Source organism: Euwallacea similis, chromosome 14 (genome assembly GCF_039881205.1).
Source record: "Euwallacea similis isolate ESF13 chromosome 14, ESF131.1, whole genome shotgun sequence".
Lineage (NCBI taxonomy): Eukaryota > Metazoa > Arthropoda > Insecta > Coleoptera > Curculionidae > Euwallacea > Euwallacea similis.
The window spans coordinates 3,493,278-3,519,788 of record NC_089622.1 but is presented as its reverse complement, the minus strand read 5'-3'; the positions used below and the strand labels follow the sequence as shown (position 1 = coordinate 3,519,788).

The following is a 26,511-nucleotide window of genomic DNA, read 5'->3' as shown; positions in this document are numbered from 1 at the left end:
TTTCTTCATTCAATAATGAAAGAAAATTTCAATATATCAATAATTAAGGAATGATGTGATGAATCACAACAGGTATCCATGGCTAAGCTGCTGTCGATATTCTGAACGCATCCCCCAAATTAGGTAAACTATGCATGTTTCCACAAAAGACTGAGCTAATGCCCGCTTATGATTCCGCCTTTTTCCTTACATTTTTTCTAGGCTACATCCGCAGGTATGTCTTCAGGCATGCGGAACATGATGCGTGTATGTATCTACTTTATACGCATACAATCCTGATAAAGCCAATAAGTAGAGACACGCGCCGCCAGATTACCCAACATCCTTTTTCCGCTTATACCTGAACGCTCACCTCTTAGTGCGAGCATGCCAAGATCTTTTTCTTACAAAATTTCTCGTCAAATTAATGTTTTTGAATGGATATTTCGAAATTTAAGTATTTTTCAAATACTTCCTATGATTTCTCCATTTTATGGCTGCAGCTTCCCAGCATCAGACTTTCACGCGTTATGGAATAATAATGAACAGGATAAAGATGGCTTCACATGTGCGCATGTTTACGGCACAAAAAGTGATTAATTCCACATCGTTCCGCCTCTTGTTCGTATCTCATCGATGTTGCATTCAAGTTATCATCGTTTTATTGCTCTTTTTATTCGATGCGATGCCAATGCGGCCTCCATTTTACATTTTCCCGGGTTTACACATGTGATTGATCGCCAAAGGGAAGGCTTTTTGCGTATCCCGACAGAAGCAGGCTTTTTTATTTTTATTTCCTCTCCAGGTATGGATATCTAAATTAATGGGATTTTATTACCTCTTTTTCGAATCCAACCTTTCAACCATAATCACATTATTGGAGTTTTTCGCTCAAAGTCTAGAGGAGAATTTGCCTAACAACACGTGTAAATTTTGCGAACTAAAAAATGAACTTTTTAGCTCATTCGTGATTATGCGGAAGAACTGAATCAGATAAAAACCCCGAATGAAAATGGCAAAGCTGATTAGGGCCGGTATACTTAGCCGCGATTAGGGCACTATGGGGTGTCTGTTTACAATGTCAACAGCGACACAAAGGGGGGCAGCAACAAAGAAAAGATTCACTACTGTTTTGCTGTATCAAAGAGCGGCTCTAGCTCTATTGATGGACGATCTCTTTTTAAGAGTCAATCAAGCGGGCAATGTTTTGTGTAACCGACACTCGCTTATATTCGAAAAATCATCGTTTCACTTTTTATTTAAATAAAGAGGGAAAGCAGACACCTGGCCGGAAAACAATAGGATCAGCAAAGCCTCCTTAATTCACTCAATTACACTTCACAACAACCAAATAATAAGGGAGGCTTCTTAATAACCCACAGCCGGAGGCTAAAAGTAAATATAGACATTACAGAGAATAACCCCTACGATCCTTTGGCTGGCCCTCGGAGAGATCTGATTTATCCGTTTAATATTCTTAAACCGGGGATCAAGTCGGTCGAAGAAAGAATCAGCCATCTTTGATATCAGAGCGGTGAATAGCGAAGGGTGGTGCCCTAATCTTAGACTAATTCACCCTGTTAGCTGTAAGCCTACACCCCTGTAAGGTATGTTCCCCTAACTTTGTCGGGAGAAAAGTTTTTCGGGTGGCAAAACGACAAGGGCGCACTTTTGGGGGGAGGGGGGTTGTACCGAAAATGCGTATCTAAGTTTTGTATAAAATGCACACTTATGTTTTCCGTCCATTAAGTATTAACAAGTTTTTTGAAGTATACAAAATAGTTCATTAATGATCCCCATTAATGCATAATTTTGAACGCGTTGAGGGTGGTTTGATGTGGTCATGACTGCTTGCGTCTGGCCAGTCACAATAGCTTTTTTTTTATCAGATTTCAATTTATAACATAAAAGTTTTCAATCTTGAACTAAAATACAAGTCCACTTCAAGTATGTAGAGTGACTTAAAGCGGTAGCTACGTTCACTCTTTATACGGTCTTGACTGTTAGTAGCCGTCATTAATAGACTTGTTCGTTAAATATAAATTTGTAAATGGAAAAATTTTAAATGAACAGCCGTGTAACAAACCCAGTTATTGTATGCTATATTTATATAATGTAAATATACATCATATTTAGTGAACAGAAGAAACATTGGGGTGACAGCTCGTCAGCACAAGTCAGTATACGTATAGGAAGGAAAGCTCGATCTAAACAACTCTCTGTTGAGTAGTGCACCAACTAAAAAAAACTTATTCAGGCATAGAGGTGGTGCAAATATACATTTTTGATATAAAAAAACCTGACAACATTTGCGATGCCCTTATTCCATTTTTCCAGGGCACCTCATTCCAACTGGTGGTATGGATCAAATCGGCGTTTTGGAATAGCAAAGTTACGGCATCTCTGAGAGACCTCCAGAAGAAAATCAAAGTCAATAGTGGCTCCCCATAGGGTAGCTGTTTATCACTGCGATTGTGATACCTTCTGATTGATAGTGTTTTGGAGAGGTTTTAGGCTGAGGGATTTCGTATATGGGCGTATGCTTACGACATGTTGGTGATGATACCGGGTAAGTCCGTCGGCAGCATTTATGACTGAATGGAAATTACGTGTAGGACAATAAAACAATGATCTACTGAGATTGAACTGTCTGCCAATCTTGAACAGACAGAGCTACTTCTTTACAGCAGGAGATAGATGAACAGGGAATTTAGGCAAACTCAGCTGTACGGGAAACCCCCACTATTGAAGCCAGAGGATAAGTACTTAATTAAATATTAACTCAAATTAACACAGAAATACTTAAGAGATGGAAGTCAATAAAAACTAGGTGAACTAGTGATATGAAAAGCCATAAGTTATTTTTCTTATTTTGTACCATTTTTGTGCCCCTCTGCCACTGGCGTTTTGGGTGTATTCATTAAGTCTTACCACTCACTCACACATAAACTAAACTACTTTATTAAAGATCCTACAAGTCGACCTGCCCGCCAAGCCAAATTACTTCCTTCCCTTAAATAAGGGGCCTAAAAGGCTTTGAAAAAGGGATTTATCCCTGATGTCTCGTTAATTTACCGACATGAGGTACGTCTACACTGGGCAAAGATTTTCCCCCTACAACGCATGTAATTAACATCAATAATTATAAAATATCCTGGCTATACTGTCTGCAAATAAGTTTTGTTGAGAGGAAGGAGATGTTACCATGAAATCAACAATACTCCCTAATTAGGCTGAAATGATTAATTCACTTGAACCATTAGCAAAGGTGACTTTACACCGCCATTCTAAAGATAAAACGTTGTTTTATTAACTCGAGGAAGACATGACAAACGAATAAATAATAATTAGCCTTACATCTCTAATTAGAAGCTTTGTACCCCGCGAAATTCCCCCTTTTATGACAATATCAGATCTAAGTCCCTTTTTGCACTTTAACCTCCTCCTCAGGCACAATTTTAGAAAGATAGAGGAACATGTACAGGGTTAGACTTTAATTTTGAATTAACTAAATTTCCTGTTAATGTTCGCAGAAAAGTGTGTCTTAACTCCGGTCCTGTCGAGGAGATAATCTGCTCCCAGAAACTCTTGTAATTATCGTGACATAAACACTGCTTAAGAGTCGAGCTACATTAATTCATTAATTAAAGCCGAAATCTGACTACCCAAAATGGAATGATAAAGTGAGCTTTACTTAAAAGTTAACTCGCTTTTATTCCGTTTAATGATAATTTTCTTGGGGCTTTAATTAGAGACCTCTGACTATCATAACGTAAATTTCCTCGTTAACCCTGATGAGGCCTAAAGTTTCTTGTAAGTAAAAACTATAGGAATTCTTTCAAACGAAGTTCGAGACTTGGTAACTCGTTCCACTTAAAAACGCCCGAGTTCCATTAGATACGTCTGAGGCGGCCATTAGAAGCCGAAACAAGGCAAGCAATTTTATTAAAACCGTCGAGTTTCGCTTTTCCCCTTGAACAACCGGGAAACCTAATAAAACACGTAAGAAGTTTGCCCGCTGAAAGCTTTATAGCCTTTTGTTTGTGGAAACTACTTTGTCTCCTCTAAGAAATGGCTGTGCCCCAAGAATAAATTGCTCAAACGAAAGTTGAAACCTGATGAGGAAATTGGAGTAAAGTTTGTATTTGTACATAAAATCCGGCCACTAAAGATTAATTGTTTTCAACGCCTTAGTAAAGCAAAATTTTGGGTAAGTAGAAGTTTTACGGCAGCTCCCGTTTTGTGAATTTTTCCATTTTCCTCCATGGGTTTAAATGCGTCGATGTTCTTGTCTAGGCACGTCCAGGTGTAACTGTTGGCGGTGGTATTGAACATGTTGTAAGGTTCTAAAATGCGAGAAAATGTGTCTTCACAGCAGACTTTTATGGTGATCTCGGAATGGGTGAGCGTGTTTATTAATCTCATGGGACGGATTCTTCTGTTGAGAAATGTAATGTAAAATGTTTCATTTCAGAAAAACGAGGTTTTTACCAATTACGGGTAGAAAAGCTCATTCTCAATCTGATCTTGGAACTAAAGTAAATGCACGAGGGAACGAGAACAGTATTTTCACAGCTATTACTTCACATACATCCAAATGAGAAACCCAAATTGAAGAAACTCTCCTTCTTTTCGAGAACCATCAAAAACTTCCCAAAAATTTTTGTACATTTTCGATTAGTTCTAGAGGACCCTTTCTTCCTCGAAATTCTTTTTTTTTTAATTCGCAATTTTTTGCTGATCTTCTAGATATATTTCTTCGTTACGTTGGTGTGGAATAGTTCTCAAAAATTGAATTAGGTGTAGTTTTAAGGAACAAATGGGTAAAAAGACAAATCCAACCAAAAAACGTTTATAATTTTCTCAAAAGTAACTCCCTGTTCAATTTCCCATGTTTCTCCCTGTTCCATGCCCCTATTTTAGAAGTTTTTAAAGGATTGTTCGGGTCTTAAGGATTTTTGGATATGTGCTATCATTGGATTAGTTCAAATTAACTCAGATTATGATATCTGTAAACGATCTTATTTCCAATAATTTGCTTATGTTTCAGGACATAGGATGACTCAGGCTTTCTTCTCAGTTAGAAAGCAACCTGAAAATTTATACCACTCCTGGGGGAGATACTCCCCGATGTGCATAGATTAGTTTAGGAAAAGTAGGTTTTACTTTTTTTCAAAAATACGAAAACCTTTTCTGATGTCTTTAATGAAAAATCTCCATCGTAAAACTCTTTTACATTCGCTGAAATATTATTCTCGAAAGGACTCTTTATCTACTGAGTTTATATTTTTCACATACATATATTTCGAGGTCTTTTAGATATGTTTCTACGTTAAAGCAAAAGCCCAAACCTACTTAATACTATTCATCCGCCAACCAAGACAACCCTTCCAGAGGCGTTTAATCAAATCCCGGAGCCTCAATAGCTACACAGGGCAAAGGGCCATGAGGCACTCATACTCCAGTTTCTGGATGAATATAATATTGAGTCTCCTATGTTCTCACATCGAACTAATGGCTTACATATTTGCCTGCCATGGCAAGCAACGGTTCTATGAATCTTCGTGTCCTTCGTATAACTTTATTAACTGGGTAACATCGAAGACCTTATTCAGGAAGGATATCCAGGGATCATAGGGCGTGCTATTAATAAGGACTTCAAGACGCGAATATGGACCACCCTTTCTGCTTCTTCTAGTCAATTTTGATAAATTTGACAAGATTGTCATTTATGGTTAAATGACGTTAAATGAATTTGCGGCAGAATTCTTAATTGGGCGAAATCAGCCTAAGGGCGGCTGCAACAAACGTTAGACAAGAGAACATCTTTCTATTGTTCGCTTGTCGGCGTAGACTTTGTTTCCGGCTTAAAATACCCTTATTTGTTCTCGAGTTGTAAGATCGTTTTAACCCTAATTGGGAAGATGAGCTCTTCAGCACTTGAATCGCATACAAACACCGAATTACATTGGAACGTAACTGAAAAGATCGTTAAAGAAGCACCACGTCCAATTTCAAGTAAAGCCATGTTTCCTGGTTTGCTGCTATATAAAGGTTTGGCCCTTGGGGCTGAAGAGGCCAATTAAATCTCTGCTATTCGCGTTTTCAGTACAAAACTTTAAAATTGCTCGGTTTAGTAGGAAGTTTGTAAATGATGATTTCAATTTGGTTGGAGAACAGTTTATTTGCTGAGGATGAATGTTTGTAAAATTAATGAGGGTTGAAGGGTGATTTTATTGGATGCTACACGTAGAATATCGAAAACGACTTTCGGAATCCAACCTGATTTAAATTTGCATGAGGCCATAATATCCTATCAAAAGTTTCCTGCGGTTGCTGCTGAATTTAAATGAAGTTAATAACTGAGGGAAATAATAAAATCAAAGCACGTTTAATATAAACAGAGGGAGTTCGAGGTCTCAAAGTCTCGAACCACCCCCGAGTGATTTCTTTAGGGAAATAACAAGTTCGGATTATGGAGGCAGAAAAAGAGTTTAGCCACAACCCCAGGGGGTTCTCATTTCATACTTAGGCACCCATAAAATGATTCAGACACGTTTGGGTGTAAGTACTGCAAGTAAAGGTGAGTTAACAACGAAGCAATCGTTTAAGCAGTTAATTGAAGTAGAAGTAAGAAATATGGGAAATCAGAAATATAGACGAAGAGAAAGGTAAGTTGAGGTTGAGTAATAGTAAAGGTTGGAGGAGGATTCAAATCACCAGCTGATGTCTCATTTAGTAAATTCAGGATATTGTGGTTTCTGGCATAAAAGAGTTATTTGGGGAGGTGCCAAGTGCGGGCTAAGTAACCGTGAAAATTGTTAAATCTACGTTGATCTTTTCAACGCTTGGATTTGCGGTTGTAGTAATAGCGCTAATTTTTTCTTCCAAGTTTCAGTTAGATGATTGCAAAAAATCCACAGTTTTCTAATAAATAATTGGAGTTTTATTTGTTCAATTCCTAGCTAAATCATCAACATTTACGGATCTTGACATATACCATATACCTCTATAGGAAAAGCTCTGTAAGATATAGATACATAGGTACTCTGGGAAGGATAAATACGTATTTGTACGACGAAGTCAAAAAAAAATGTTGTCTTCAAACGAGTGACAAAACCTATTGGGTTAGACTCAGTCATATTCGAGCGCGCAAGAATAGTAAAACCAGTCAGAAATATGTTTTTATTTCCCACCATCTGGATCTGTTTAACCGCCTGGTGCTGGTAAGGTCAACATTACAGGCAGTGGTAGTGTAATTTTGTTGCGCAGCAACCTCACTGTGCTCTAGTTCGAGACCTATCGCTTGAAGAATTGCAGTTACTGAAATTAAGCATTCTTTTCTTATTACGATCATAAATGGCTCTAATTTTGACTTGAAAATAATTTGAAACGTTCCAGTATTTACTTTTTTGCATGTAAATAGTCAAAAATATTTATAAATAAATGGTAGAGACATATGATACTAGCAGGTTTCAGTTAATTCCGAATTCCGTTCGATGCATCAGAGTAACAATTCTACACAAATATTGTATTCATTACATTTTTAAAAGAATCCCTCCTCTTCTAGAAAATTCCAAAATTTACATTCTTCAGGCACGGGCCATCCATAAAACATTGTAAAACGTCACTTACTAGACTTATGACGTAAAACACTATTCCAGACCTATGACCTAACTCAAGAGTCTCTCTATAACTAGTTGTTTATGCACTCTCCTCGAAACTTGAGCATCATCATCCTATATCGCGCAAATAGGGTTAATTCGGCCAAAAATGGACCGCACTCGTCCAAGAGCCTAAGCTCGTTAGGAACAAAAGCGAATATAATACAATTTCAGAGCGAAAATGGACGTTACATTAACAAACACGTGTGAGAAGGGCACCAATTAGGGCGCAGCACGCGTACCCAAGGACCGGCTAAGGTCGTCTCTAAGTGGTATTATGATTCGTTGCTATTGATACACCGCCCCATTGTCAGCCTCGGGGGTACACTTTTTTATACAATTAATTGTAATTGTTTGAGTTTTAACGTGAGAGCGAGGGTTTTAGTTTACCTCCCGGAGTGTTATAACAACCCTGCTACCGGGTTTCTTTGATGGGCTGAGTATCGCATTATATCGGTGCAGTGGGTATCATCGGTACCCACACTTTTCAATGGGAAAAAAACCTTTTCTTATTTTGGCGAATCAAGTGACAGTTTTTTGAATCAAAATCGGTGACCAAACGGGTTTTATTCAATTTCATGGAATGAAAATTTCGTGGGTTGATTTGGAAAAATAAAAGCTACTTAACTTTTACGCCTCTGGTGGCGGTCAGTATTATGGTGCGGTTATTATTATTATCGCTACTTAACAAAAAGAAATTAATGCCTAAATAAACATAACAAGCAGAATCAATTCTTTTCATTTAGGTACACACAAAATTACAGTGTTAGGGAATCGAGTTTTACGCCACTTTGTGTTTCATACCTACACAATGTACAGAGTGTCCCATTTTCGTTGTAATTGGGAGATATCTCGGTTATTAGCAAAAATAGAGAGATGTAGTTTTCGCGAACCTATGTCACTTTTTAGCGAAACTAACGATAACGTTGAAAGAATTGATCCAGCTATCTTCGTTTTTGCACTACAGGGCGTTTTTGAAAATATCGTATTTTGGAACCTCCCTATAGTTTGAATATACATCAAGTTATTGAAAATTTAAAAATGGTGTCGGATAGAGATTTTTAAGTAGAATCAAATGACATACTCAGATTTTATTTATAATTCATTGTTTTCGAGGTATAGACCAAACTTCCGTTTTTTTAAATAGGACACCCTGTATATTTATAGCTATTCTGGTTCCCCTAATTCTCCCCATTCCAAAAATACAAAACTCGATATGGTTACTTCAAATAATAATGTCACAAATTGATACTTTCTACTAGAATAGTTACTAGAGGCAGCCATATTTAAAGCAAAGTAATTAGTGATAATTATAATTGTCAATAATTATATTAACAATCACACACTAATTAACGGTATGCATTATGAAAGGGCTCAATACATAATCTTATTTTTACAATATGAATATATTACTAAAAAAACGAATTTGCCATTTTTTTAAAACTACACAATGATGTAAATTAAAGCAAATGTTCAAACTGATTTCCGTCCACGTTTTCATTCATATCCAAACATTTTTCATATAGTTTGGATATTCTGTTTAAAATTATTGCCGGGTGTTTTTCTAAGTATTACAAAGCTTCCTCTGTAGCAATGCGTAAACCATCCATATTTTCGTGTTGTCTTCAATAAATCCCGTTTTTTAAATACCCCCATAAAAAGAAATCTACGATACATATACATATAAATTATGTACAGGGGGTTTCAGAGTTGTAATGACAAAAGCCTAGGAGAGATTTCTGTGACCAAAATAAGAAAAAAAGTTCACGTGAGCATGGATTCGAAAGTGCTTTGTTTTCGAAATACAGGGTGTTAAGTTAAAAAAAAAGGTTTTTATTTATCGTTTAGAAACGCATTTACCTACTATTTAAATAAAATTGTTATGCTTAATTAAAACAATTATTTTACACCTACTGGACTAGTTAGATTTGATCTAGAATTTCCAGGACTGTACCCAGTGAGCAAGTCGGTTGTTTTTTTGCAGGAAAATCTGTCACCCTGTATTTTTTTGAAGTTTTTATATGATATTCAGATAACGCCACTATAACTTCATACGGAGAAATAATAATGCAATTTCAATTTGAGCATTTGTTGTAATAATGTTTTCACTTATTAATTAAAGAAAATTCTGATAAATTTCTAAAAATTGTTTTTTATTTAAGTTTAGGGATGTGCCGAGGTATGGCAATGTAATTTTTTTTCGACAACGAAGCAAGACAGGAAAAAAGTCAAGAGACAAAAATGTACTATTTTTAGTCATCTGAATATCACATAAAAACCGCAAAAAATACAGGGTGATAGGTTTTCTTGCAAAAAAACAACCGATTTGCTCGCTAGGTACGCTCCTGGAAATTTTGGATCTAATCTAACCGATCCAGCAGGTGTATAATAGTTGTTTTAATAAACCGCCAAAAATTTATTCAAATAGGTAACTGCGTTTCTAAACAATCAAATACATATATATATATATTTTTTAACTTAACATCCTCTATCTCGAAAATAAAGCAGCTGCAGACCCATATTCACATGACCTTTTTTAAATTTTGATCAGAGGAATTTTTTCTAGGCTTTTGTCACTCCAATTTTGAAACACCCTGTATATCTCAATATGGCTGACTCTTGACCATGGCACACTATACGTAATGCCCACTTTCAGAAAATGTCAATTTTGACATTATTATTTGAAATAACCATATCGAGTTTTGTATTTTTAGAATAGGGAAAACTAAGGGAATCAGAATAGGTAAAAATACACAGACTGTCCGATTATAAAACATAAGTTCGGTCCATATCTCGAAAAGTATGAATTATAAATAAAATCTGAATACGCCACTGGACTTTATGTAAAAATCTTTATCTAACACTGTTTTTAAATTTTCAATAACTTGACGCATATTCAAACTATAGGGGGGATCCCAAAATACAATATTTTCAAAAACGCCCTTTAGTGCAAAAACTAAGATAGCATTAGTTTCACTAAAAAGTGACAAAGGTTCGCGAAAATCGTATTTCTCTGTCTTTGCTAATAACTGATTACAACGAAAATGGGACACCCTGTACATATCAGGGGAATCCATTGAAACTTTTCCATCCCTAATATCATTAGGTTAAAAAATAAGAAATCAAATTCCGCGATAACCGTCGATTTTGTCTTCCAGGGTGAAGTTTTCGATGTATATGTTGACATACTTCCTGTTAGCCCCTCAGCCAGACAGGCTTTCACCAATAAAATCTTAAATGGGAGGAAAGTCGGAATCGTTAGCTTTTAAGTGAAATAATTTGAAAACCACCCGTGCAAAAGAACATAAACAAAAAAAGACATTAAAAAATATGGTCCCAAAAGGAATTGAGAGACTTTTGAAACGAGGTGCGACTTAGTCCCCCTTTCTATTTTAGATTTTAAACAAGAGGGCCTCCCTAAGGGACTGCAGGAAACAGTCTCAACATATTAATATTTAAAAGGTACGGCGCTTACCTTCAAGAGTTTTGGGAAATATTTTGGAAAAAAGCAATTGACCACCTTTTAGATGTCCAAATTTCATGGCATTTTGGGTTTTCTCAAAACGCGGAGGACATTAAAAAACTCATATATGTTTCCTGGAGTGATTTTAAGAAAGAAATGATTAATACAAACCGTATTCTTCTATTGTTTTTAATTCTCTCACTACGGGAGGTTTTGCAAAACTTGACTTTTGTGGAAGATTTGCAGTTCCACAACCAGATGTTGAAAATTTTAATTTTTTAAATGAGACACCCTATAACTTTAAAGAGCATTCGATTATGTTTCTAAAGGGGAATTTAACCACGTAAAATAAGTCCCAATTTAATTGACGAAAATTTCAAAAATTTCAAAATAATAATTTTTCTATTCAAATACAATAACACATTTTAAACTATCAAAATTGAAGTATTTTGTATGATTGGATTAATCTTTAAAAATGTAATCAAATGCTCTTAAAAGTTATAGGGTGTTCTATATTAAAAAAAAATGGCAATTACAATTATATCTCGGAAACGAAGGAATCTATGATTTTTTTGAGGGCAAGAGATTCTACTTAAAAAAAGTGCCCTTAAGAAATTATCGATTATTTATCGGTTCAATCCTGGATTGGCGAGCTATCGGACACTCCTACGAATAACAAGTTTTGACAAATCCCCCGTAGTGAAAGAACTAAAAATGATAGGAGAGGATTTGTAAGTATGTAGCATTATTTTAAATACGATTCAATTTTAAAATCTGGAAGTTTCTGTCGCTGGGCTTAGAGCTATCAGGGGCCATATCCTCGAATACCGAAAGTCGAACGTCCCCGGGGAATAACATAAAAGTGACGTAACAAAACATTTCCGCAATCTGCAGTGCCAATAAACATCCAGTACATTGAGATCCATCCTTGGAAATACTTTCCTTGGAAATACTTTCCTTGGAAATATTTTCCAAATTCGAGAACCTGGTCCTAGATAGAGAACGCGGGAGATTCTCTCAGCTGAGGTGTTCTTCAATATGCTCATACTTCGTTAATAAATTTGTAGAAAATCTATACAGGCTCTAAAGCATCCCAGACGACTATTTTTTCTTCTATTCCTTTATTCAATTTCCTTATCAACTCGTTTCATACAACACAAACGTGGTCCGTCTCTAATCTCTGATGTCCGACAAAACGGTCAATATTCGACGCGGCCTCAAAAGCGCACATAAAAATCACAAACAGGGCGCGTCTTAATAGACATTCAATTTGCTAGATTAAAGGCCAGGTTAAGTTGGAACCACAAGAACGATGTAACCAAGTTATATAACATGTGTGTGATGTTATTTTAATTGCAAAAGCTCTCAGTAAATGAGCACCGCACTGAGAGCTTTTTTCACTTTCAGCAGAGAACTGTAAACTTGATTTATGATGGAATGAATTAATGTCGTTCAATTATGATTGGACTTTTCACCATATAAATGGAAAACTAAATTTATTCCGTTAATTTAGTAAATTGAAGTTTAACTACGCCAGTAAAACACGGCACTGCTATAAAATTAATTACATGTATGGTGTGGGTTGGTGGAGCTTATGCTTTTATTTCATTGCAGATAAAGCCAATGATAATTTTTTCAACTGTTGTTGAAGGACGCGCAGAAATGTTCATATAAAAGTAATATAATATGAACTGATATTGTATGCGGATAAACTGATATTTATTGTCTCCCTCAGAGCTCTAAACGCACAAGAGCGTTTATCGGTTACGCGATCAAAGTGAAAATTTCGTTGGCCCATTCTGAACGCATCATCAAGTAGCTGTGGATGAGGTGTAAGCTGAGTTTTTGGCGGTCTAGCAACATTGCGGTATTTCGGCAATATAAGGGCATTGATCTATTCACCCCCTAGAAACGTCTGTGCTAGATCCGAGGACTTATTCAACAAATTGGAACTCAAAAGGGTTTCTTCGTTTTTGTTTCCCTCCGATCGACCACACACGCATACGTTCTGGCACATGTTTTAATGTCAATATTTTAAATTCAGCTCAATAGGCTTCAAAATACAAAAAGAATTCATAAACAAACGCAAACTTAAAAAAAGCTTTTTCGTTAATGGGTATCGGGAGGGCTTATCCCGGGGCCGCTAATGTAATTTGTTCATCTTAACATGTTTAGTGGGCTTTCGCGTGACTACTACTTTCGAAAAGGCTTCGCTTTTATTATTCTTCGCTCTCTTTTATCTTTTGTTAATTATTTTTATGAATCCCCGCTCTCAGGTTTAATGCTTTTTGTTACCGGGACACGTATATGCGAGGATTAATACTTTCCCATACACGGTGCGACCTCGGCGCAATGCGGTGTTATTAGGGGATGAATCTTGAATCTATGAATTTTTTTGTTGAAAACCCTCTCCTGAGAGTTTCGTGTTAGAAGGGGTATTTAAGTTATGTACCTACGCAATTACCGAGAGCCTGATGATGTAGTGCGGGTCATTATGGTCGGCTAAGTGGATTAAACAATCACTTAATTACGAAATCATTGATATACGGCCATAATAAGGGCAAAAAGGCTACTCGAATAAAAGCGTTAATTAGATTAGGTTCTTAATTTCCCCGTTCAGGCGAACAACACGCGAAACAACATTTTTATATGTGCCACTTCTAAACTATCCGGAGTGGATTATCATGATCGGAAGTCACGCGATTCCACTGCAGAATATATAGAAAATATTTGGAAGCTGGGAAGCTATTTACAACAATGAGGCGGAGGGGAAATTAAGGGGAGCTGCCTAATAGCTTTGTATTATGAATCCCCAGATGATTTTTAGCTTTAAATAAGCCAGTGGTGCATTTATGGAATGGTCAACGAGGCAGCAAACCAAAGTATTCTCCTGGGACGACCCCCTATTACCGCCGCTCGCGCCGTCTGTCGGGCACATCTGTTAATTCTTTCACCCCAACACCGCGCGATTAGTCCAATGTGGTTTACAGGGTAGTCCAAAATACACAGTACTTAAGGCTCGATGTCTTGCAGGAATTACTATAAATAAATAGTATCCTAATCAGTTATTTTCCATGATTAATTCGGGCGAAGCTCCAGTTGGTCCAGGTGGAGATTTTAATTCCCTAAATTATTCAGATTTTCCTGTAGATGATGTTGAATCGTTCAAAAATTCAACCATTTGTCATAAGGAATTCGGGCGAATTTCATTCGGGTCCTTTAGGGTGGTTTTTGGGCATTTTTAATCCTCAAAATTTCTCCCTGGAATTTCACTTGCTGCAGTAGCTATCTCTTTAAAATTCCGATTTCCTGATTCAGCAGTTTATCATGCGAAGTTCGCAATAATAATTACAACTTTAATAACGCTCCAAATTTTCGAACAAAAAGTGACCCTTATTCATTTGTTTAGTTATTCACCCTGTAGGGGTAAATCCTCCCGGGAGCCTCTTCTCACAAAAGGTTTTAGAGCCCGATATAAAGTGAAACATGTAATTAAAATGTATGTGGTGTTTTGACAGGAAGAGCCACCCTCCGCATTATCGCGACAAAAAATATAAGGGCTCATCATCCGGACCCTGTTTGGGTTATTAACTCGTTATAGGGCAAATCATTCGGTTAGAGGAGAGTCGAGTGAAGGGGCTTGATTTGGATAAGTCAGTCAGAATAAACAGGAAAGATAGCTTTGTTTGCATATTAAAATTCCATTAGATAATATCACCTAAATTTTAGTATTGGAATGAAATTGATAAATTGGGGTTCTGCTAATTTTAGAGATCTGTTTTTCGTTTATAATGGATAATTTGGAGACTATTGACCTTGGATAACTCAATTAAAACCTTAAGAGCCTGACAGTATCAATCTTATTACGGCACTGGAAGTGTCCCTCAGATGAGATCCTAGAGGTTTAGGGTGCGCGATTTGAAGTTGGCGCGATGGAAATCAAGAAAATAGATATCAAAACGATCTTATATCTCATAGACTAAAAAACATATTTCTACTTGAAAATATTTTTAAGTTAATTCTTGAACCGATTAAAAACTCCTCCACATGGAGTATGTTCTTCTCGACCTTAATACGTACGCCACCTTTTGGTAAATGGCATCAAAATTCAAAAGAAGAGTAAAGCTAAATGGCCATCTTTGTGACAATAGGCGAAGCAAGAATAATCATAGTCACCCTCAACAGTCAACGTATACATATACTTATTTCATCCACTCTTTATGTGTACAAAAGTATCATACAATTTATAACGTATTTCAAGTTAATTCACATAACTTAATTTGGCTTCATAAAGGAAAAAGATTTCCTTTGAAAATTGAATACCAATCTAATTCATAAAATCCATCAGCTTTATATTTATGCTCCACGTTCCGAGATGGCGACAGCATTCTTCCACTTCCCTGGTGCTGCCATCTTTTAAGGTGTAGCTTCGTTGATGCGAGTGCCCTTTAAGTATCGATTCAACCCCTGGACCAACCCTTAACAGAATTCCCTTCGAAATGCCTCACTACTAGTGATCGATAGCAAAACATGCCTTCAATTCAGATTTCTCTGTAGGATTGAAATACGTTATTTCTTGGACATGTACTAGATGGCTGAAGCTTTTCGATAAAACCTAAAAATAGTTTTCAATTTTAACACCTAATTAACTCTCAACAATCGATCGTTTATAATTAATTAGTTGAAAGATAATTAACAGCACTTCAAAGATTTCCTCTGCAAAAGCTGGAATAATTTGCAACTTGTAGGTGGTCTACGATTATTAATGGTGTGAGCCTATATTTAAGCGCTAGTTAACATTTTAGACATTCCCGAAATAATAAATCCCGAAGGAGTGACAAATTTTTATTTCGAGAAGCACTGGCAATTTGTTTGTGGTTAATTATCCGCCGTGATTAATGAACGGTACGGTAACCATTAAGGACATAAAGTTTGGTCGGTGTGTTAAAAATAACGTCTCTTTTAGAATTGGGCCTACAATATGACAAAGAGGCTAAAGAAGACCGAAATACTGAGAGAAGTATAAAATTTAATGAAAGATGAATTTCTTTAGGATGACTTTCATTAGAAAATACTGTCAATTGTCCAAATTAGGTTTCATTAACTAGATTTTCGTACTGTTGATTTATTAAGTTTCTTCTATTTATTTATCTTTTAAAGCCGGAACTATTGGAAGCTCGTTATAACCCGATTTAATGTCTAAAGTCTTAAGAGTAAGAATTTTGAATTTTCCATGATATACATTTAATTATTACTGCTTAATGTGGATAAGCGAAAAACTCGTTGGAAAATTATTCTAATAGAATTATGAGTTGATGACAATATCCAGGGCCTAGGTGAATCCAACAAAAAATGAGGTATCTCTAGATATCAATTACGTCACTTGGTAAAAATTCTCTCTTTTTTAAAAATACACAAACTATTGAAAATTCTTAAGTGGTTGAATTTTTAAAATTCGAATGTTGCTGAGAAAACTGTGGAGGTTTGGACTTTTCATGTGAAATAAGAATAAAGAAACGTATGTTTTTGACATTGGCGAATCCATAGGTAAATGAGTCAGCGGGGTAAAATCAAAGGAGCTTTGGGTCTCTAGGCATAATACCGAAATGTGCGCCACTGTTCACAGTGTTCCATCCCTTTTTTTAAAGGATTAAAATTCATTTTTTAAAATGACGGGAAGCTCTTATTGCTGTTATCAAATAGCATGTTATTATCGTATCACAATGTTTGTAAATTAATAATTTGTTATAAGTGATTTTGTCTAGCTCTAATCCCTTCGCCGCGTCTCAATTCAAAATTACACCTAACAGGTCTCTGTTTTTATTATACTTATAGGATATTTTTTTAATTATACATAACAATTATAGCAGTTACCAAACATTGAATCATTTAGATATGACTGCCTGTTTTCAGGAATTTTCCAAATTTATTTCTCCTATTTACAAATACCATAGGTATGTATTTTTATTAAATTTTGCAGGTAATATGGTATGCAGATATTGGCGTGGCAGATGGTTAATTATTAAAGTAATGTGGTGACAGGATTGGACACAGTTTCTTTTCGATATTTTTTTGGGTAAATAAAATAGAAGAAGTACACCCTGTATATTTCCGATATCGATATATGTAGCTACTATTTTTATGCTGCCGTCAACATTCTTTTCATAAAAAATGCCCTCTACTACGAAAAACATTTTTTTCTATCCTCAAAAATCAACTGCAAACTATACTATTTCACATTTGTAACGAAAACTGCACTTCTGTACATGAAAGTAGAAATTGTTGCTCGGAGTTAAGAGGATCTTGACTTTGCTTACTAATTAAATGTACTTGAACCAAAACAACACCGCTTTTGCATAAAATAGCTTACTTAAATGCATGAAATAGAAAATACCATCCCTTCATCCTTTCCCTTCTTATTCTTGTTTGCAGTTAACCCTGACTTGAATTCGAGTAGGTTGGTATTTAAAAAATTCCGTTCGACTTAATTGGTCATTCTCCGATGATTTAATGATCCCAATCCCATTTGGGAGACAGGAAGGCTCCAAATGAAACGATGACAAACATTCTTGTACCTCCCACCGCCGGAGCGCCGACAAAGGGCCGTCACATGTCTTTCGGGAGGTTTGCGGTGGCTAATTAAAAATCGGCAGATCATCAATCAGTGCCGGCGAGGTGTTGCTGCCAATTAACTCATTTAAGTTGCCGACCTGCCGTCAGTAGTGCCAGTTGGTCGTTAAAAGTTCCAACTATTTAGTTAATTCCTATTTAAATAAATATAATGGTTGAAAACTCTCCATCACCGTTGTTAATTCTCCATTCATCAATTTCATTGCCATTGTTTAAGTTTGTATCTCGTGATTTACACTTTCCAATTTAATAAACCACCACTTGGATAATGATATAGCCCAATCGTAACTCCACAAATAGTACCACTAATTAGCTATTAGCGACATAAGCGTTCGCGGTCCCAGGCCATTATACAGCAAATTGTTTTTGGGTCCCGTCCAGATCCGCATTATTTTTGATATACTGTGTCCTAATGAACCCATTTGTACACAACTCAAACATTGCGTTTAATTTTACCAACTGCTTAAGAACGTTCACATAATTAAGCTAAATTGCCAATAATATCCCCTAAACACCCTAAATCGCCGCCAATTTGTTTTAAATCACGTGCTGAATTTAGAAAAAGATTATTATATAATAGTATTTAAAAATTTATCTATTTCGCTGAACTTGACATAAGAATAAATTGTGAATGCATAAAACAGTAAGTGTCTAGTTGTCTCGTAGTAGATCACGCAATATCAGGTAGTATAGTCATGGCCAGTACATGGCCAAACTTCAAGGGGTGATTCTTTGTGTGATTCTAAGATGAAAAGTTTCTATAAACATAGGTCTGGTAACGTTTCGTTTTGAAGATACAGGGTGTCAATTTTTTTAATTGTTTTTTTATAAAAATCTTAATTTTCCTTTAGCCGGTTTTTTTGAAATTTAGCATTTACTTATTGTTAAATATTTTTTACTAAATAAAATTGCGAACCAGTTGATTAAGTGTAGTTTTAACAAAACGTTTTTCTCATTCAATTTTTCTTAAATTTCCTGCGTTACCCCTGTGCACGCCACTAGTAAAAGAAGACAAACAATTACTAGCTTAAAAGATTCCTTTGTACTACATTAAAAAATGTCACCAAGTTTCAACCTCATCTTAGTTTACGTTTTCTCGTTATTTAGAAGTATTTTTTAACATGTAACGATTTAAAAAAGAATTCACATCCTGTATCTTCAAAACGAAACGTTACCGGACCTACGTTTATTTAAACTTTTCGTCTTAGAACCACTCAAAGACTTGAAGTCTGATCACTGTAATAGTCTATCACTACCTATATTCGAATCATGAAATCAAACTCTTCAGAATTACTTCACCGCTTTATTTCACAGTCTCTCACCTACTGCCTCATCATCATTATTTCCCCGGTCACCCCGCCATGGCCCATGTTTATGTTTTTCAGCTATAAGTGATACTTATGTTTACTACAACCACGTACTTAAATAGTACTCTGTATAAAAAAGAATATAGATTTTTTTTTCTGGATCGCCCAGTATATTTTATTATTGTTATCTTAAACGGATACTGTTCGTAGATCTATGGAATTGTTAGAAAATACCTCAATCACTGTGAAAATACATGAAATAAAGTTTTTGGCAATTTATTTATATTATATAAATTTCAAAAATTCTCAAATGTGAGACAAGAATTTCGATTTACCCTTCATTTAAGTTTTAATCCTCATATAACTCCTCAGGAAGTCTTAACTGCAATGCTGAACCAGAAATCATTCAATAGCATCATATAGATACATGGAGATACTTATTTGATATTTTAGTGCGTTGCCATAAATGATGAGATCCTGAATATTAAAACCAAACAAAAAAAAACAAGTAAATGGAAAAAAGTATTAAACAATTACCTCGAAATTGCAATGTTAACTACAAAAACTTTTAACGAGCTAATTTGAGAGCTTCCTAATGAGAAATAAAATCAGGACATTTTTGTTCAAAAACTTTTAATTTTTAATTAATTCGTTTGTCGATGTTTCTGAATGAATCCCAATATGCACGTCGGAGAGAATTTTTTCAACCATTAATTACCTTCAAATCAAGTAAAGCCATCACTTCAACATACGTACGCTAATATGGGAAAACCGTTGAAGAGAATAAGAAATTTGTAAACAGTGAAACGAACAAAAATTTAATGTTTATAATTAATATATAAATAAAATATAAATAATAAAATAATAATATAATTAAAGGTGAAACTTCTGATGGGACGTCTTTACACATAGAACTACCAGCCAACTGTTGTAAATGCCGGGCAGCAAATCAGTTTCTAAAAAGATAATTATTAATTCCAAAATTCAGGTATGTTGCCTTGTTTAACTATCATACTTCGCTCCACCTCTTACTTCCAGTTGAAGTCAAAAGGGAATGAATAAATCCACTATGGTCCAAAGACACCGGAAAAGTGGAAAAAGTAATAAAAGGTAAAATATGTTAACTCGTTGAGTTATGAGGTACTTCAGAGCTTTCACAAGACACACACATTCACAGATTTTAGTACTCCTGAGGGGCAACTCTCATCTGATCTTGTCGAAGTCATAAAATGTTTCCAATGTTTTGATAAATTTGATGCTAAGACTCAAAAAAGTTGCATATCTAAAAATTTAATTTTAAAATTTTAAATTCACAAGAAAGTTTCATCAGGCATGTACCTGCCAAATAAGGCTTAAAACGAACCTAAAGGAAATTTGATAACTGAAGATAATGGTTATTAGAAAAAAATCAAGAATTTTAGGTAATTGCTTTGATAATCCAGGATCGCTTCCATCTCTATTAATTATGATGGGTTTGTGAATTATGCAAGAAGGAAAAATGATTTTGCGAATCACTGATTTGTTGTATATGTTACCACGTTAAAAATTGCACGAGATTAAATTTTATCAAACTAATTAAAAAAAGATTTTTACAGCTTTTCGTCATGCTCTTTGTTTTAGTTATTCATAATTTTTTGTGCCAACATCCATCTTCTCAGTTAAAGCTACACCTGACTTCAGTGTTTGGAATGTCTGAACTACATACGAAACTAATGTCAACAAATTGCAGAAGAGCTTTTTTTAAGTACACAAACTGATGGCGGTTTCTTTTCTTCGTCGATTTTCGGCTGAAAATATCTCACTCCTGCTCAGGGAACCGACGACACACGTGTTCGCGGCCGACTTCTAAATCAGCCGACCGTCAAATGACAGATCCAGACAGCTGGGAATTTTAACGACTAACAAATTGCCGAATTAGTCCGCCGCGACTTCCTAACTGTTGATGGTAATTGGACGTGGATATATACTGTCTTCGAACTAGGACTGGGTTTCTCATTCAAGTAATAAAATCGACAAAGACCCAAAAATGAATGAGAAAAAGTCCACACCAGATTTATCCAAAGGGAATCTAGGTTTGATGGAGGGTTATTTGTAGTGGCACCATCTAGCGGCGATAGTTAACAATCACAGAAAAAGGTAATCAAGTGTGAAATCTAATGAAACCTGCACAACGCTGAAGGTGTTATTAACACCTCAAATATACTTTAAGTACCTTTCTGAATTAGTGCGAACATAAAAATATACTAATAAGTAAAACTCATGAAAACCTCAATTGACGGTGTTGCTGTAGAATAGTTCGAAACTGCGCATTTTCCATTATAACCCTCTTTATGATTCATATTTAAATTTCTCTCGTTTACCCTGAACATTCCTAGTTGTCGTTAATTTATCCTCTTGACACGAATAGGTAGAGCTCGGGTTTTTACTTGTCTTTGAAATACGTTCAGTGTTTGAAATCCATGAGGCCTGACTGTCTGAAACTTATGATCGTTCGGCCTGAAAACTTGCTTTGCATGATGCGTGTCCTGCATGTTACAGATGCGAGAAGTTTCAGTGTACGCTGGAGATGAAATATTATTGAATGCTAGAAAGGCACAGGTATAAAGTTCTGAAATTTCGCAATGGATTTTCTGTAAATCTCCTATGCTCTTGTAACAAAAAAATCATGTAGTGTCTAGTTTGCTATGAAAAGTATTGTATATGCCAATACTTTTCATGCCAAACTATTTATTGACCCAATAACGACCTAATTTTGTCTATTGCTAGTCAAGAAACCGGCCAAAAGACAAAAATGTTTGAAATGTATTAAATTGTGTTATAAACTGTTAGCCAAATGAAATGTATACCCATTTCAAGTGAATTTTAGTTCCAATTTTGAAACTAATAAATTATACAATGCTTTACACATGGATCCATTTCTAGAGTGACAAAGATTTTCTTTGAATATTTTTCAATGTTACCTAGGTAGACATAAATTTCTCCATTTCTCAATTTGGAGAAAGAATATCGGAACTTATTATCCTCCATAGGAATATTAATATGATCGTTTCACTTTGGGGTATTTTTTACATCAATTTAGTTTACTTTCGGGTAAGAGCATTCTTGATTTGACTGTATCTTCCTTAAGTTTTAAATAGTATCAATTAATTCTTGAATTAAATACCTAATTAGAACTACAGAATAAATCTACTTCCTTCTTGTGATTCTCAAATTTGTTCGCCTTTCTGACTATGCAGTTTTCGATTTTCATAACACAAAGCGAACAAACTGCACCCACAGATGTGAGGAACTAATCAACTCGAGAAATAGGCACTATTTATAGTTGATCCTTGAAATCAAACCCAGTACAATGGCGTTAATGAAACCATAATATTAGGTCCGAAAACATCTAAATTGCCAACTACAAGCAGATTTTACTGTTTGGGAATTTAATCGGGTTTCATCCATTCTACTGATTATGTATCTTTCTTTCACAGCCGGAAACTTGCGTATTTGTTAGAAAATGTATTAACAGAAGCAATGTGAATCGGTTTAAAAAAATGAAAATCAATTTTAAAGAAACTTTTGCGAAAGAGAAAAATTATCAATAAAATCATTCGACAAAAGACTCTTTCTTTAATTTGTTTATGGATTTTAAGATTTTAATTTTTAATCTCCAATTTTGTCTGCTTAATGTATTATTTACCATGTATTCGTATCGAAATATAACGACTCAGGGCTAATACGTATATGATATTCTAAAAATTAAATATAAATACAGTTAAAACCAATTGAAATCTGCAAAAATTCACTAACAATCCCTATCAATCTCTACAGACCTTAAATAAATTCCCGAAAATGACTATAAATTCCCTTGGGAAATCAATAGCAATTTCATAATTTCCTTTGACGATTCTTAGAAACCCCAGCCTTGAAAATTCCTTAAAAATTAAAATACTTCTCCGAAATTGCGTTTGAGATACCTGAAAAATCCCAGCACAAAATTCTTTAAAAATCACTTCCTGGAAACCAGAATGTATTTGAATAAGCTCCGTAAAAATATCTGGATGGTGCTCCACCATTTCCTCTACCCTTTGGAATAATGGTACTATAAGAAAATCTTAATTTACCAGTGCTTTAGTTCTCTTCTGGTTAAAATCTATGGCAAAAATATCAACAAAATGTGAATCTATAACACGTTAAACCAACTTTGTAGTCATTTTTATAAAAGAATTTTGTTTTCGTCAATTTCTAAAATTTGTAGAAGAATTAGCCTATAATGATATAAGAATATCAATAAGTTCCCTGAGCTCCCGAAATGGGATTGTGGTTATGGTATATCTCCTTTGGTTGTCGAGAGTATTTCCTTTGAAAAATTAGCATACTTATATCAATATGTTTGAGTTACTGAATACTAGACAACTGATTGAATATTGTATACAACCGACTAGAAAAAAAACATCTCGAGTTTTCATACCATTCGAGACCGGAAAACGAATTCCTGAGAGCACCATACACAACCACGCCTATTAAACCACTTATTCCTCACATTGGCGTAAAGACCTTCTGCAAACAGAGGAGCGAGCGTTCGAATTAAACTTTATAATGCCGAAGGAAACACATCAAACAGGCTCGAGTGTCGGCAAATAGACCGAGGGCCGATTCCATTACCGGCCCTATTTAGCCCTGATTGAAATGAAATTGACACATCTGCTACTTACGAACGCTATCGACTCGTCCTCGCAATCCACTTGGCCCCATTTACGAGCTTTTTGACTCACAGTGAAGTTCGTCGAGAAATATCCAAGATATGATGCCTTGTAGCCTTTCAATGATGATTTTTGAAATTATCATTTGTTTTCTGGGTCTTAGTGAATTGAAGCATTTTGACGTAAGTAGTCGAAGGTAATTCATGTCTCTGACCGTTGTCCAGATGGTTATACTGGCAGGTATTTATAAAGACGTATTATTCGTCGTACCCCGTATAAGAAAAATTGCTTTGGCTGTGAAAACTTCCATTTGCCACCACTGTGTTAATGTTATCAAATCATGTTCAGCGCTACCTACCCCTCATCATATAGTCGTCTTTGTTATGATCGGAAGGTAGACGAAGATGAAAGCTACGGATTGACCGTTCTCCCCTAAGTAGTCAAGTAAACTCGAAATGAAGTTGACACATACGTTATATCTTGTGTCTTCATTTAAGAGTATGCATCAAAAAATGCTATCCATCAGTTATCGTTAGGTGTCAGTCGTAGATCGATGTGAATAGTGATGGCAAATGAGAGTTTAAACAAACAAAATTGGAAGTTTTTTAAAAAATTCTTTACTCTATTATCCCGTTTTTAAGTATAATGGCAATGAGAATTTAGTTATGGGAAGTTAAAACCTAATTAGAAAATCAGTAAGCTCATAATCCTGGAAATAACCCCAAAGTAAATATAAACTGAGAGTTGTAAATATGTCTCCGGGTATTTCAGATGGACTAACTAGACGTCGTTAAGTTATCCTCGCCCCAAAAGATTCTCATATCCGGCGAAACACATTTCAACAATGTGTTCTAATTTATTGGATTAACTATTATTGAGATCAAACAGACTCAGTTTTCGGTTCAAAGCAAATATTTTTGGATCATCTGGCTATTAAATTCGATTTCCAGAGTGAGAGAATTACGGCGATGGAATACATTTATCGCACCTCTTCCTGTTTTGAAACCTATATAATGCAATTTCAACTAATTTAATGCAAATATATGTATGTTTGAATTTTATTACTTATGACTCTTTCCAGTGTTGTCAAAATTCACCTTCAGAATTTCCTATAGAAATCTCCACAGACATGAAGAACTTTTCCTGTTTTACCCCAAGACATGCATCATCAAAAAGTAACAAAACCGATCATCGCTTGGCTTCGGTTGTAGTTTTCCAGGCCCTGCTTGCCAAAACGGCAGCGAATTTAAAAGGTATCTCTATTCAGGCATAAATATTTAAGCGAGGTTCATAACAGTTCGGCATGTCCCTGGCGACCGCCGCCATGTTGCGCTTGATGGCCGAATGATGATTGTTTGATGAATATTTGATGAGTTGTGAAGCGGGTAATGGCGCCCGCCCTCAAATCACTGTTTATGAGCGCCCGTAATATTCCGATGTTTTATGGATGCGGCCCGTTATCTTCTCGGAGCCAATTTAGCCCAGAATGAGACTACTGAAATATGGTTTCATTGGGCTAAATAAAAAATAACTAGATGAAGACTTTACTCGCTTTTTCTCTCACTAACTGTTCTCTCATTAACTGGCCACAATGGGGTTGTTATATAGGTCCAGTTTTGTTCTGGCGGGCAAATAAAAGCTTTGTATAAAAAGGCCTGCAATAAACTGAAGAAGCTCGGGCAGACTCGTAAGTTATGAACTAGAGATTTGTTGAAAACAAAAAGGCACTTTCTCATTCGAACATTCTATGGAAGAATAAGACATTTTTTGAATCTTGGTGATTTCCTTTAAAGCAGTATGTGAAGACAAAACAACGTACAGGACCTTCTATTTCAAAAGACGAGTTATTGGCACCTAGATGAACGACAGAATTTTGAGAAAATATTTAAAATTTTTAAGGTGCTGTTTTCGGTTAAAGGGAGTGTTCATACTACCTGCACTAATTTTAATTCGAATTCTTTATGTTGAACTTCCCATTTAAGGGCCTTGGAGTTCTAGTTTTAGCAATTTAGAGGCAATACGGTTAAAGCCACTTTCCCACACAGGGTGTTTCATAACGATAAGTAGTTATTAAAAAAGGTTTTACTGTAGCATCTCTAATAATGAGATGCAATTTTTTACAAATTCAAATTAAATTAAAATTTCAATTAAAAAAAAAAAAAAATTAAAATTTCAATTTCAGCTTACATTAAATCAATAGCGTACCACATCCTTTTAAAATCTTTCAGTTATTGAAATTTATATGCTCAGCTTAATTTTTTGTTATTGCCGGATCTTATTTGAAAATTGTTTTTTGCACGCCTCTGTTTTTGGACGCATCAAATGCCCATTTTCCATATTGCAGATAACTTTTACAGCGCTCAATACTATATGTCATTGGTATTTGAATTTTTATAAAAACTAGGGGCGTTTTCACAAATACACGAAATCTTAAACGATAAACTAAAACGTTGTTTTTGTGAACAGTATGTAATAATTCTGAAACACAGTGCCATACCTGCATGGAGTCTCCGAATATCCACAAATATTTCCATCTTAGTAAAATCAAATCGAGTTAATGTCAAGGACAACTTGATGTTATTGTTTCGCTCGTGGCGCAATTCTCGTAAAGGGAAGATGCTCATTATATACGAGTGTGGGTAAACATGCGTACTTTCCCCATACTAGCTAAAAATGGGGTTTAAATAATTTTGTTAAAACAAGCCATTGTTGTTTACCTTCTAATCTCAAATCCTAATAGATAAATATACCATTAATAATTCCATTCAAGTAAAATTTCT

The 26,511-nt window shown here is 35.3% G+C and overlaps 1 pseudogene; it reads right to left on the bottom strand.

The window, feature by feature from the left end:
* Positions 1-4,161: 4,161 nt before the first annotated feature.
* LOC136413642 (cytochrome b5 domain-containing protein 1-like) lies at positions 4,162-5,708 on the bottom strand (annotated as a pseudogene).
* Between the last annotated feature and the right edge of the window lie 20,803 nt (positions 5,709-26,511).